Source organism: Bombina bombina, chromosome 5, assembly GCF_027579735.1.
Source record: "Bombina bombina isolate aBomBom1 chromosome 5, aBomBom1.pri, whole genome shotgun sequence".
NCBI lineage: Eukaryota > Metazoa > Chordata > Amphibia > Anura > Bombinatoridae > Bombina > Bombina bombina.
Window position 1 is genome coordinate 238,580,744 of NC_069503.1, and position 12,966 is coordinate 238,593,709.

The 12,966-nt window shown below is 42.6% G+C and overlaps 1 protein-coding gene across 1 annotated transcript in view; it reads right to left on the minus strand.

Moving 5' to 3' along the window:
• LOC128661430 (uncharacterized) overlaps window positions 1–12,966 on the minus strand; it is an 81,807-nt gene that overhangs the window by 50,979 nt on the left and 17,862 nt on the right. The gene's annotated exons all lie outside the window — the stretch shown is intronic.

The window sequence follows — 12,966 nt, forward strand, 5'->3', positions numbered from 1 at the left end:
AGATCAGAATCTGTGCATATTATTCTTTATAGTAGTGTCTATTACATGCAGTTATATGCAAATTGGTGTATACTGTCCCTTTAAGCTATGTAGGCCTCTTTCATTTGAAACATCTTTTCTTATGGTTAGAGCGGAAATGATGATATTTTATTGTTTCACTGACTATAACTGTATATGAGTAATCAGTGTTTGTAGTATTATTCATTATACTCATTGCTCTGGAAAACTAAATGTAAATGGAATTGGAACCAGGACAGTGTTCCCTCTAAGGCCAGTTTTGTGTGTGGTCCAGCAGTGAAACAGGTAATTAACTGCATCCTGCAATTAGCAAACACTGCACAATGCAGACTGCAAGGTATGGTTCTATTTTTAACTGTTTTACTGCTGGGCCACACAAAAAAACTGGCCTTAGAGGGAATACTGAATCAGGAAATCTGAAGAAATGCCAACTTAGAAATACAACCATAACCCAAAGAAATAGTAAGATTAAAGTGTAAAAATCCAAAGCATTTTTTGAAAGTCCAATATTAAATGACAAAAAAGGATCTTTTAAGATGCAACAGTACCTGAAAAGCAATTAATGAATGCAATGAATGTACAGCAATAAAGCTGTTCTATATCGGTGACTTTCCCGGGACCCTAGTTCATATGGCAGTCTCTAATCTAACAAGACAAATCCAGACTGGCTCCTCCACATAAAGCAAAACAACGTTTATTAAGGTGTATCTAAAAATAAATAAATAACAGCAAAACTAACAGCCACAAGTGTACCATAAAAACCAATAAGCGGCACAGCATTCCTCACATCTGACGCGTTTCAGTAATGTCCGTAGTCATAGATAAATTAACAGAGATGCCGCCTCCTTAATCTAGCTAGTAAACTTCTCTGATTGGTGAATACCAACAAGCCTCTCCAATCTATTACAAATTTACAGGATTAACAAAGCATGATCAGACATACACATAATGTGTATGGAATGACACAATGTATCCAAATGTCCAAAGTATACACAAATTGTCTAACCATGCAAATAATTACAAAATTACAAAAGTTACAAGAGGTGCAACTTCAGTAGATGATCGCAGCATAGTATTATACTTATTGCTGCAATTAGATAAAGCAAAGCAATATCAATATAGTAAAACAAAATCATCGTATAGAGTGAGATGGGATATAGTGATATAATATGATGAGCATAATACATAGTAAATAATACAAATATATTCCATAAGATAATATAAAAAATTATGACAAAAGATTCTAAATAGCTTAATAGTGTTTAGTACAATAAAATAAGGTATTTTGTTGATGTCATGATTATCTCGTACATTTGTTTTTAAAGGGACAGTCTAGTCCAAAATAAACTTTTATGATTCAGATAGGGCATGTTATTTTAAATAACTTTCCAATTTACTTTTATCACCATTTTTGCTTTGTTCTCTTGGTATTCTTAGTTGAAAGCTAAACCTAGGAGGTTCATATGCTAATTTCTTAGACCTTGAAGGCCGACTCTTATCTGAATGCATTTTGACAGTTTTTCACCACTACAGGGTGTTTAGGTGTGCCATAAATATAACATTGTGCTCAGGTAATCACAATGGTAAAAAGTGTATTAATATAACTCAGTTGTGTTATGTAAAGCTAGGGAATGGGAAATAAAGGGATTATCTATCTTTTAAAACAATAACAATTCTGATATAGACTGTCCCTTTAATATTTTCATATATGTGTACCTATGTGAGAATCAACAACAAAAATCAACAGCAGTATTCTCTCTTTCTAATATAAAAAATATTACACTATCATTATTTTATAGCTTTATTGCTTCCAACGGTTAATTAAATCCCATTTGGAATGAAATCCTTTTGGTACTCTCGTTCCCAATGTGAACATCCAAAAGTTCTCTCTTCTACATAGTTGTTTTAATCTATTGCCACCACTTGCAGGAGTTGTTACCAATTCTATTGCTGCCATTTAAAAGTATTAACATCACCACCATGTTTATGAAAAAAGTGAGTAGTGAGGGCAGAGCATTCTCTTTTACATCATATATTACTAAGATGCTCTTGGATTCTAGACCGTAAGGGGCATTTTTATCAAGCTCCGTATGGAACTTGATGCCCCATGTTTCTGGTGACCCGCTGCTCCATAACCTGTCTGCCTGCTCTTAGGCCGCGAACAGAAATCACCAGAAATCAACCTGATCGAATAAGATCTGGTTGATTGACACCCCGATTGGCCACAAATCTGCAGGGGGCGGCATTGCACCAACATTTCACAAGAACGGCTGGTGCAATGATAAATGCCGAGAGCGTATGCTGTCTGCATTTATTCATGTGCAGCGGACATGATCCGCAATATCGGATCATGTCCGCTCGCACAATCATAAATAGGCCCCATTATCTTTTGTTGTGAGACCTACATATTGCTTTTTACAAAGTGTACATGAGATCAAATAAATAATGTGTCTCATTGAACAGTTACTTTATGTCTGTGATGACATTTCTCTTTAAAAATAAATTTGCCCCATCTTACGCCAACTTATTTTTAGGTTGGTGGGAGGAAACACACATTTTTGGAGATAAGAACCCATATAGAGAATCTGTCGATCGAAGATCGAAGATTCATAGATGACCTTTTCTTTATATGGAAAGGGACATCTGATGAATAGTGATGTCGTGAATAGTTCGCCGGCGAATACTTCCCGGTGAACATAGCTTGTTCGCGTTCGCCGCAGCGGGTGAACATATGCGATGTTCGATCCGCCCCCTTTTCGTCATCATTGAGTAAACTTTGACCATGTATCTCAGTCTGCAGACACATTTCAGCCAATCAGCAGAAGACACTCCCTCCCAGACCCTCCCAGCTCCTGGGCAGCAGCTATTTTAGATTCATTCTGATCCTGCATTCTTAGTGAGAGGAGAGAAAGTGTAGCTGCTGATGATTTTATAGGGAAATTGATAGCTAGGCTAGTGTATTCAGTGTCCACTACAGTCCTGAAGGACTCATCTGATCTCTGCTGTAAGGACAGCACCCCAAAACCTTTTTAGGGCTAGAACATCAGTCTTTCTTTTTTTTTTTTGCCTGTGTAATTTTGACTGTGAAACATCAGTCTGCTAGTGTAATCTAATTGCAGTTGCCTGCCTGCAGTGCCACCACTCATATCTGTCAAAACGTGGTTTAGAAAGGAGCGCCAAATCTTGGCGAGGTCTGGTGCGGTATAGGTGTGAAAATATGGTATTCTGTCTGAGAAATTGTATGAAAATAATAAACAATAAAAAATATTTTCAGATTTATGCCAACACAACTATATATGAGACGAATTTTATGAGACATTATACATACAGCTAAAAAGCAAAACACGCGTGTTTTTATAGATATTTATGTGTTTATGTGTTTTTACACATTATTTCTTGCCGTTCTGTTAAAATATATTTTAAACGACACCCTTGTTTTATATGTTTAATATGTATTAAATGCTTTTATGTATCAACTGTGCCACTCTTAGATCTTATATCTAGATATCAAAACCTACACATCTATACAGCACAACTACCATAATTGTAGCTGAGCTATAGCGCTATACAATTTCTCAGACAGAATACCATATTTTCACACCTATACCGCACCAGACCTCGCCAAGATTTGGCGCTCCTTTCTAAACCACGTTTTGACACATATTTTCTAAAAGTGGGCACCTGGGGACCCACTACAGACAGGAGCTATAGGTCCACACTTTCAGCGCTGTAAGAAAACATTGAATCTACCACCACTCATATCTGTTGTACATTTTTTTAAAAAAACTTTTTTGACTGTGAAACATCAGTCTGCTTGTGTAATCTAATAGCAGTTGCCTGCCTGCCTGCCTGCCTGCCAGTGTGTGTGCCAGGCCCACTTGCCAACTATTGACACCACTCATATCTGTTGTAACAGTATTGTAAATTTTGTAAAAAAATACTTTTTTGACTGTGAAACATCAGTCTGCTAGTGTAATCTAATTGCAGCTGCCTGCCTGCCAGCGTGTGTGCCAGGCTCACTTGCTAAGTGCCACCACTCATATCTGTTGTAACAGTAGTGTAAATTTTGTAAAAAAAAACTTTTTTGACTGTGAAACATCAGTCTTCTAGTGTAATCTAATAGCAGTTGCCTGCCTGTCAGCGTGTGTGCCAGGCCCACTTGCCAACTATTACCACCACTCATATCTGTTGTAACAGTATTATAAATTTTGTAAAAAAAAAAATTTTTGACTGTGAAACATCAGTCTGCTAGTGTAATATAATTGCAGTTGCCTGCCTGCCAGCGTGTGTGCCAGGCCCACTTGCTAAGTGCCACCACTCATATCTGTTGTAACAGTAGTGTAAATTTAAAAAAAAAAACTTTTTTGACTGTGAAACATCAGTCTGCTAGTGTAATCTAATAGCAGTTGCCTGCCTGCCAGCGTGTGTGCCAGGCCCACTTGCCAACAAGTGCCACCACTCATATCTGTTGTAACAGTATTGTAAATTTTGTAAAAAAAAAACTTTTTTGACTGTGAAACATCAGTCTGCTAGTGTAGTCTAATTGCAGTTGCCTGCCTACCAGCGTGTGTGCCAGGCCCACTTTCTAAGTGCCACCACTCATATCTGTTGTAACAGTAGTGTAAATTTTGTAAAAAAAAACTTTTTTGACTGTGAAACATCAGTCTGCTAGTGTAATCTAATTGCAGTTGCCTGTCTGCCAGTGTGTGTGCCAGGCCCACTTGCTAAGTGCCACCACTCATATCTGTTGTAACAGTAGTGTAAATTTTTTTTAAAAAAACTTTTTTGACTGTGAAACATGTCTGCTAGTGTAATCTAATAGCAGTTGCCTGCCTGCCTGCCAGCGTGTGTGCCAGGCCCACTTGCCAACTAGTGCTACCACTCATATCTGTTGTAACAGTATTGTAAATTTTGTAAAAAAAAACTTTTTTGACTGTGAAACATCAGTCTGCTAGTGTAATCTAATTGCAGTTGCCTGTCTGCCAGCGTGTGTGCCAGGCCCACTTGCTAATTGCCACCACTCATATCTGTTGTAACAGTATTCTAAATTTTGTAAAAAAAAAACTTTTTTGACTGTGAAACATCAGTCTGCTAGTGTAATCTAATTGCAGTTGCCTGCCTGCCAGCGTGTGTGCCAGGCCCACTTGCTAAGTGCCACCACTCATATCTGTTGTAACAGTAGTGTACATTTTAAAAAAAAAAAAACTTTTTTGACTGTGAAACATCAGTCTGCTAGTGTAATCTAATTGCAGTTGCCTGCCTGCCAGCGTGTGTGCCAGGCCCACTTGCCAACTAGTGCCACCACTCATATCTGTTGTAACAGTAGTGTAATTTTTAAAAAAAAAAAACTTTTTTGACTGTGAAACATCAGTCTGCTAGTGTAATCTAATAGCAGTTGCCTGCCTGCCAGCGTGTGTGCCAGGCCCACTTGCCAACTAGTGCCACCACTCATATCTGTTGTAACAGTATTGTAAAAAATTTTTAAAAAACCTTTTTTGACTGTGAAACATCAGTCTGCTAGTGTAATCTAATTGCAGTTGCCTGCCTGCCAGTGTGTGTGCCAGGCCCACTTGCCCACAGTGCCACCACTCATATCTGTTGTAACAGTAGTGTAAATTTTGTAAAAATAAATTTTTGACTGTGAAACATCAGTCTGCTAGTGTAATATAATTGCAGTTGCCTGCCTGCCTGCCAGCGTGTGTGCCAGGCCCACTTGCCAACTAGTGCCACCACTCATATCTGTTGTAACAGTAGTGTAAATTTTGTAAAAAAAAACTTTTTTGATTGTGAAACATCAGTCTGCTAGTGTAATCTAATTGCAGTTGCCTGCCTGCCATGTGCCAGGCCCACTTGCTAAGTGCCACCACTCATATCTGTTGTAACAGTAGTGTAAATTTAAAAAAAAAATTTTTTTGACTGTGAAACATCAGTCTGCTAGTGTAATCTAATTGCAGTTGCCTGCCTGCCAGCATGTGTGCCAGGCCCACTTGCCAACTAGTGCCACCACTCATATCTGTTGTAACAGTAGTGTAAATATTTTAAAAAAAAACTTTTTTGACTGTGAAACAGCAGTTTGCTAGTGTAATCTAATTGCAGTTGCCTGCCTGCCAGCGTGTGTGCCAGGCCCACTTGCTAACAAGTGCCACCACTCATATCTGTTGTAACAGTAGTGTAAATTTTTTTTAAAACTTTTTTTTTACTGTGAAACATCAGTCTGCTAGTGTAATCTAATTGCAGTTGCCTGCCTGCCAGCGTGTGTGCCAGGCCCACTTGCCCACAGTGCCACCACTCATATCTGTTGTAACAGTAGTGTAAATTTTTTTTAAACTTTTTTTTTTACTGTGAAACATCAGTCTGCTAGTGTAATCTAATTGCAGTTGCCTGCCTGCCAGCGTGTGTGCCAGGCCCACTTGCCCACAGTGCCACCACTCATATCTGTTGTAACAGTAGTGTAAATTTTGTAAAAAAAAAACTTTTTTGACTGTGAAACATCAGTCTGCTAGTGTAATCTAATTGCAGTTGCTTGTCTGCCAGCGTGTGTGCCAGGCCCACTTGCTAATTGCCACCACTCATATCTGTTGTAACAGTATTGTAAATTTTGTAAAAAAAAACTTTTTTGACTGTGAAACATCAGTCTGCTAGTGTAATCTAATTGCAGTTGCCTGCCTGCCAGCGTGTGTGCCAGGCCCACTTGCCAACTAGTGCCACCACTCATATCTGTTGTAACAGTATTGTAAATTTTGTAAAAAAAAACTTTTTTCACTGTGAAACATCAGTCTGCTAGTGTAATCTAATTGCAGTTGCCTGCCTGCCAGCGTGTGTGCCAGGCCCACTTGCTAAATGCCACCACTCATATCTGTTGTAACAGTAGTGTACATTTTTTTTTTAAAAAAAACTTTTTTGACTGTGAAACATCAGTCTGCTAGTGTAATCTAATTGCAGTTGCCTGCCTGCCAGCGTGTGTGCCAGGCCCACTTGCCAACTAGTGCCACCACTCATGTCTGTTGTAACAGTAGTGTAAATTTTTTTTAAAAAAACTTTGACTGTGAAACATCAGTCTGCTAGTGTAATCTAATAGCAGTTGCCTGCCTGCCAGCGTGTGTGCCAGGCCCACTTGCCAACTAGTGCCACCACTCATATCTGTTGTAACAGTAGTGTAAATTTTGTAAAAAATAAATTTTTAACTGTGAAACATCAGTCTGCTAGTGTAATCTAATTGCAGTTGCCTGCTTGCCTGCCATCTGCCAGGCCCACTTGCTAAGTGCCACCACTCATATCTGTTGTAACAGTAGTGTAAATTTAAAAAAAAAAAAATTTTGACTGTGAAACATCAGTCTGCTAGTGTAATCTAATTGCAGTTGCCTGCCTGCCAGCGTGTGTGCCAGGCCCACTTGCCAACTAGTGCCACCACTCATATCTGTTGTAACAGTAGTGTAAATATTTTTAAAAAAAACTTTTTTGACTGTGAAACAGCAGTTTGCTAGTGTAATCTAATTGCAGTTGCCTGCCTGCCAGCGTGTGTGCCAGGCCCACTTGCCAACAAGTGCCACCACTCATATCTGTTGTAACAGTAGTGTAAATTTTTTTAAAACTTTTTTTTTTACTGTGAAACATCAGTCTGCTAGTGTAATCTAATTGCAGTTGCCTGCCTGCCAGCGTGTGTGCCAGGCCCACTTGCCCACAGTGCCACCACTCATATCTGTTGTAACAGTAGTGTAAATTTTGTAAAAAAAAAAAATTTGACTGTGAAACATCAGTCTGCTAGTGTAATCTAATTTCAGTTGCCTGCCTGCCAGCATGTATGCCAGGCCCACTTGCTAAGTGCCACCACTCATATCTGTTGTAACAGTAGTGTAAATTTTGTAAAAAAAAACTTTTTTGACTGTGAAACATCAGTTTTCTAGTGTAATCTAATTGCAGTTGCCTGCCTGCCAGCGTGTGTGCCAGACTCACAGCGTATACTGTGCCCACTTGCCCAGTGCCACCACTCATATCTTGTTTAATAGTAGTGAAAGTGTACACTTAAAAAAATAAAAACTTTTTGGACTGTAAAACATCAGTCTGCTTTTTTGTGTCAGGCTCACAGCGTATACTGTGCTTACTTGCCCAGTGCCACCACTCATATCTTGTTTAATAGTAGTGTAAGTGTACATTTAAAAAAAAATGACAGGCAGAGGCAGGCCACCCCGCAGGTGCCGTCGTGGTTGTGGTGCTGTGATTCCCTTTGGCCGTAGAATAATGCCCAGTGTTCAGAGGCCACGTCCCATGAACTCGAAAAGTTCTGAGGAGGACATAGTTGACTTTTTAACACAGGACACCCAATCTTCTATAGCTTCCACTCCGAACCTTGACACACCATCCTCCTCCAGCTTATCTTCGGGCACCTCTCAAGTTACCACCACTCGCCCGCCTGCCGCCACCACCAACACTAGCACCACAGCCGCTTCACTTGATGTGTCAGAGGAGTTTTTTACACATCAGTTGGAAGAAATGAGTGATGCGCAACCATCAATGACACAGGATGTAGATAACAGTGATATTACAGACATGGACGTACGGTGTGATGATGATGATATTGTACCCGCTGCTGCTTCCTTTCTTGATTTGTCAGATACAAGTGAAGCGGTTGATGATGACGATGCATCCGTGGATGTCACATGGGTGCCCGCTAGAAGAGAAGAAGAACAGGGGGAAAGTTCAGATGGGGAGACAGAGAGGAGGAGGAGGAGACGAGTTGGAAGCAGGGAGAGGTCGTCGCAAGGAGCTAGTGGCACAGTCAGACAGCATGCATCGGCACCCGGGGTCAGCCAGACAGCATGCCAATCAACGCATGCTGTTGCCACCACCAGAATACCGTCATCGCAGAGCTCAGCAGTGTGGCATTTTTATTGTGTGTCTGCCTCTGACAACAACGATGCCATTTGCAACCTGTGCCAAAAGAAACTGAGTTGTGGGAAGTCCAACACCCACCTAGGTACAACTGCTTTGCGAAGGCACATGATCTCACATCACAAACGCCTATGGGATCAACACATGAGTAGAAGCAGCACACAAACTCAAAGCCGCCATCCTCCTCCAGGTCCAGCATCTTCAGCCACGTCAACCACTGCTGTCCTCCTTGCCCCCTCTCAACCATCCGCCACTCCGTCTATCTTCCGGAGCAGTTCCTGCTCATCTGCCCACAGTCAGGTGTCTGTTGAGGACATGTTTGAGCGTAAGAAGCCAATGTCACAAAGTCACCCCCTTGCCAGGCGTCTGACAGCTGGCTTGTCTGAACTCTTAGCCCGCCAGCTTTTACCATACAAGCTGGTGGATTCTGAGGCATTCAAAAAATTTGTAGCTATTGGGACACCGCAGTGGAAGGTACCCGGCCGAAATTTCTTTTCACAAAAGGCAATCCCCAACCTGTACTCGATTGTGCGAAAGGAAGTAATGGCATGTCTGGCACACAGTGTTGGGGCAAGGGTCCATATGACCACTGATAGCTGGTCTGCAAAGCATGGTCAGGGCAGGTATATCACCTACACTGCGCATTGGGTAAACCTGCTAACGGCTGACAACCATGGAATGCGTGGCTCTGCAGAGTTGGTGACACCGCCACGACTTGCAGGCAGGCCTGCTGCCACCTCCTCTACTCCTCCTACTCCATCCTCTTCCATAACCTCCTCGGCTGAGTCCTATTCTGCTGCTGCGTCTTGCTCCACATCAACGGCACCCCCCCAGCTCCGCAGGTACTATTCCACATCCCGGATACGGCAGTGTCACGCCGTCTTGGGGTTGACTTGCCTGAAAGCAGAGAGTCACACTGGACCAGCACTCCTGTCCGCCCTTAAAGCACAGGTGGATCAGTGGCTGACTCCGCACCAACTGGAGATCGGCAAAGTGGTTTATGACAACGGAAGTAATTTGGTGGCGGCATTGAAATTGGGCAAGATGACCCATGTGCCGTGCATGGCACATGTGTGTAATCTGATCGTACAATGCTTTGTGCATAAGTACCCAGGCTTACAGAACGTCCTCAAGCAGGCCAGGAAGGTGTGTGGCCATTTGAGGGGTTCCTACACGGCCATGGCGCACTTTTCCGATATCCAGCGGCGAAACAACATGCCAGTGAGGTGCTTGATTTGTGACAGTCCGACACGTTGGAATTCAACACTCCTAATGTTCGACCGCCTGCTCCAACAAGAAAAAGCCATTAACTAGTATTTGTATGACCGGGGTGCTAGGACAGCCTCTGCGGAGCTGGGAATTTTTTTGCCACGTTACTGGGCGCTCATGCGCAATGCCTGTAGGCTCATGCGTCCTTTTGAGGAGGTGACAAACCTAGTCAGTCACACCGAAGGCACCATCAGCGACATCATACCATTTGTTTTCTTCCTGGAGAGTGCCCTGCGAAGAGTGCTGGATCAAGCCGTAGATGAGCGTGAAGAGGAAGAGTTGTGGTCACCATCACCACCAGAAACAGCCTTATCAGCATCGCTTGCTGGACCTGCGGCAACGCTGGAAGAGGATTGTGAGGAAGAGGAGTCAGAGGAGGAATGTGGCTTTGAGGAGGAGGAGGAAGACCAACCACAACAGGCATCCCAGGGTGCTCGTTGTCACCTATCTGGTACCCGTGGTGTTGTACGTGGCTGGGGGGAAGAAGATACCTTCAGTGACATCACTGAGGATGAGGAACGGGACATGACTAGCTCGGCATCCAACCTTGTGCAAATGCGGTCTTTCATGCTGTCGTGCCTGTTGAGGGACCCTCGTATAAAAAAGCTGAAGGAGAAGGACCTGTACTGGGTGTCCACGCTACTAGGCCCCCGGTATAAGCATAAAGTGCCAGAAATGTTACCGAATTACAACAAGTCGGAAAGGATGCAGCATTTCCAAAATAAATTAAAAAGTATGCTTTACACAGCGTATAAGGGTGATGTCACAGCACAACGTGAATCTAACAGGGGAAGAGCTGAAAGTAATCCTCCGACTCCCACGACCACGCCAGCAAGGACAGGATGCTTTACAGACGTGTTGTTGATGGAGGACATGCAGAGCTTTTTAACTCCCATGCATCGCCACAGCCCTTCAGGGTCCACCCTCAGAGAATGACTCGACCGACAGGTAGCAGACTACCTCGCCTTAACTGCAGATCTCGACACTCTGAGGAGCGATGAACCCCTTGACTACTGGGAGTGCAGGCTTGACCTGTGGCCTGAGCTATCCCAATTTGCCATTGAACTTCTGGCCTGCCCCGCTTCAAGTGTCCTGTCAGAAAGGACCTTCAGTGCAGCAGGAGGTATTGTCACTAAGAAGAGAAGTCGCCTAGGTCAAAAAAGTCTAGATTACTTCACCTTTATTAAGATGAATGAGGGATGGATCCCGAAGGGACTGACATTGGGCGATACATTAGAGTAAAAAAGGCCTGATGACATGAGCTGCCTTGGGCTAAAAATGGTCCACATGCTGCTGTATTTTATCTTCAAATGCCGGATGACTTTCGTGACTTATCCGCCACCAACTAGGGTTCAAGCCGCAATGTTTTAGGGCACTTTCTGCCTAGGAAACAAACATCAATTTTTCTGGCCGCTCCTACAGCAATACCTAATTTTTCAGGCATGTGTACATGCCAAATTTTTCTGGCCTCTGGTGCTGCACTGTGGCTTCAAAAACAAAACAAAAAAAAAGACTCTTAACAGGACTAAACTGATAGGAATAGTACTACTTAACACACCACTCCTATCTGGTGGCACATTAGATTGCACGCGCAGTGCCCCAAATTTGAAGTAGGAGGACCGACCAAGCATCTTTTTCCATCTCCCGGTTCCTAAAATCCATGCCATATACACATCCCCTGATAGGGGACACCGCAGTGGAAGGTACCCGGCCGAAATTTCTTTGCACAAAAGCCAATCCCCAACCTGTACTCGATTGTGCAAAAGGAAGTAACCTTAACATGGGTCCCAGACCGCACGTCTTGTAATTATCTGTCTGGGAAATTATATATCTATCAAATCTATCTAACTATCAATCGTATCTATCAAATGTATATTGCATCTATTGATCTATGTAATCTATGTATCTATCTATCAAATCTATTTATCTCGTGGCCGGACGGTTTTGTGACAGCCACTTGTGTTTTGGCCAAATGTCCGTCGGACAAATGGCCGTCGGCTAAAAGTCCGGCCACGATTGCACGTGCAGTGCCCCAAATTTGAAGTAGGAGGACCGACCAAGCATCTTTTTCCATCTCCCTGTTCCTAAAATCCATGCCATATACACGTCCCCTGGCGCCGCAACTGCCTCTGGGAACATTACCATGGGTCCCAGACCGCACGTCTTGTAATTCTCTGTCTGGGAAATTAGATATTTATCAAATCTATCTATTTATCTATGAAATCTATCTAACTATCAATCGTAACTATCAAATGTATATTGCATCTATTGATCTATATAATCTATGTATCTATCTATCAAATCTATCTATCTCGTGGCCGGACTGTTTTGTGACAGCCACTGGTGTTTCGGCCAAATGTCCGTCGGCCAAATGTCCGTCGGCTAAAAGTCCGGCCACGATTGCACGTGCAGTGCCCCAAATTTGAAGTAGGAGGGCCGACCAAGCATCTTTTTCCATCTCCTGGTTCCTAAAATCCATGCCATATACACGTCCCCTGGCGCTGCAACTGCCTCTGGGAACCTTACCATGGGTCCCAGACCGCACGTCTTGTAATTCTCTGTCTGGGAAATTATATATTTATCAAATCTATCTATTTATCCATCAAATCTATCTAACTATCAATCGTATCTATCAAATGTATATTGCATCTATTGATCTATGTAATCTATGTATCTATCTATCAAATCTATCTATCTCGTGGCCGGACTGTTTTGTGACAGCCACTGGTGTTTCGGCCAAATGTCCATCGGTCAAATGTCCGTCGGCTAAAAGTACGGCCACGATTGCAC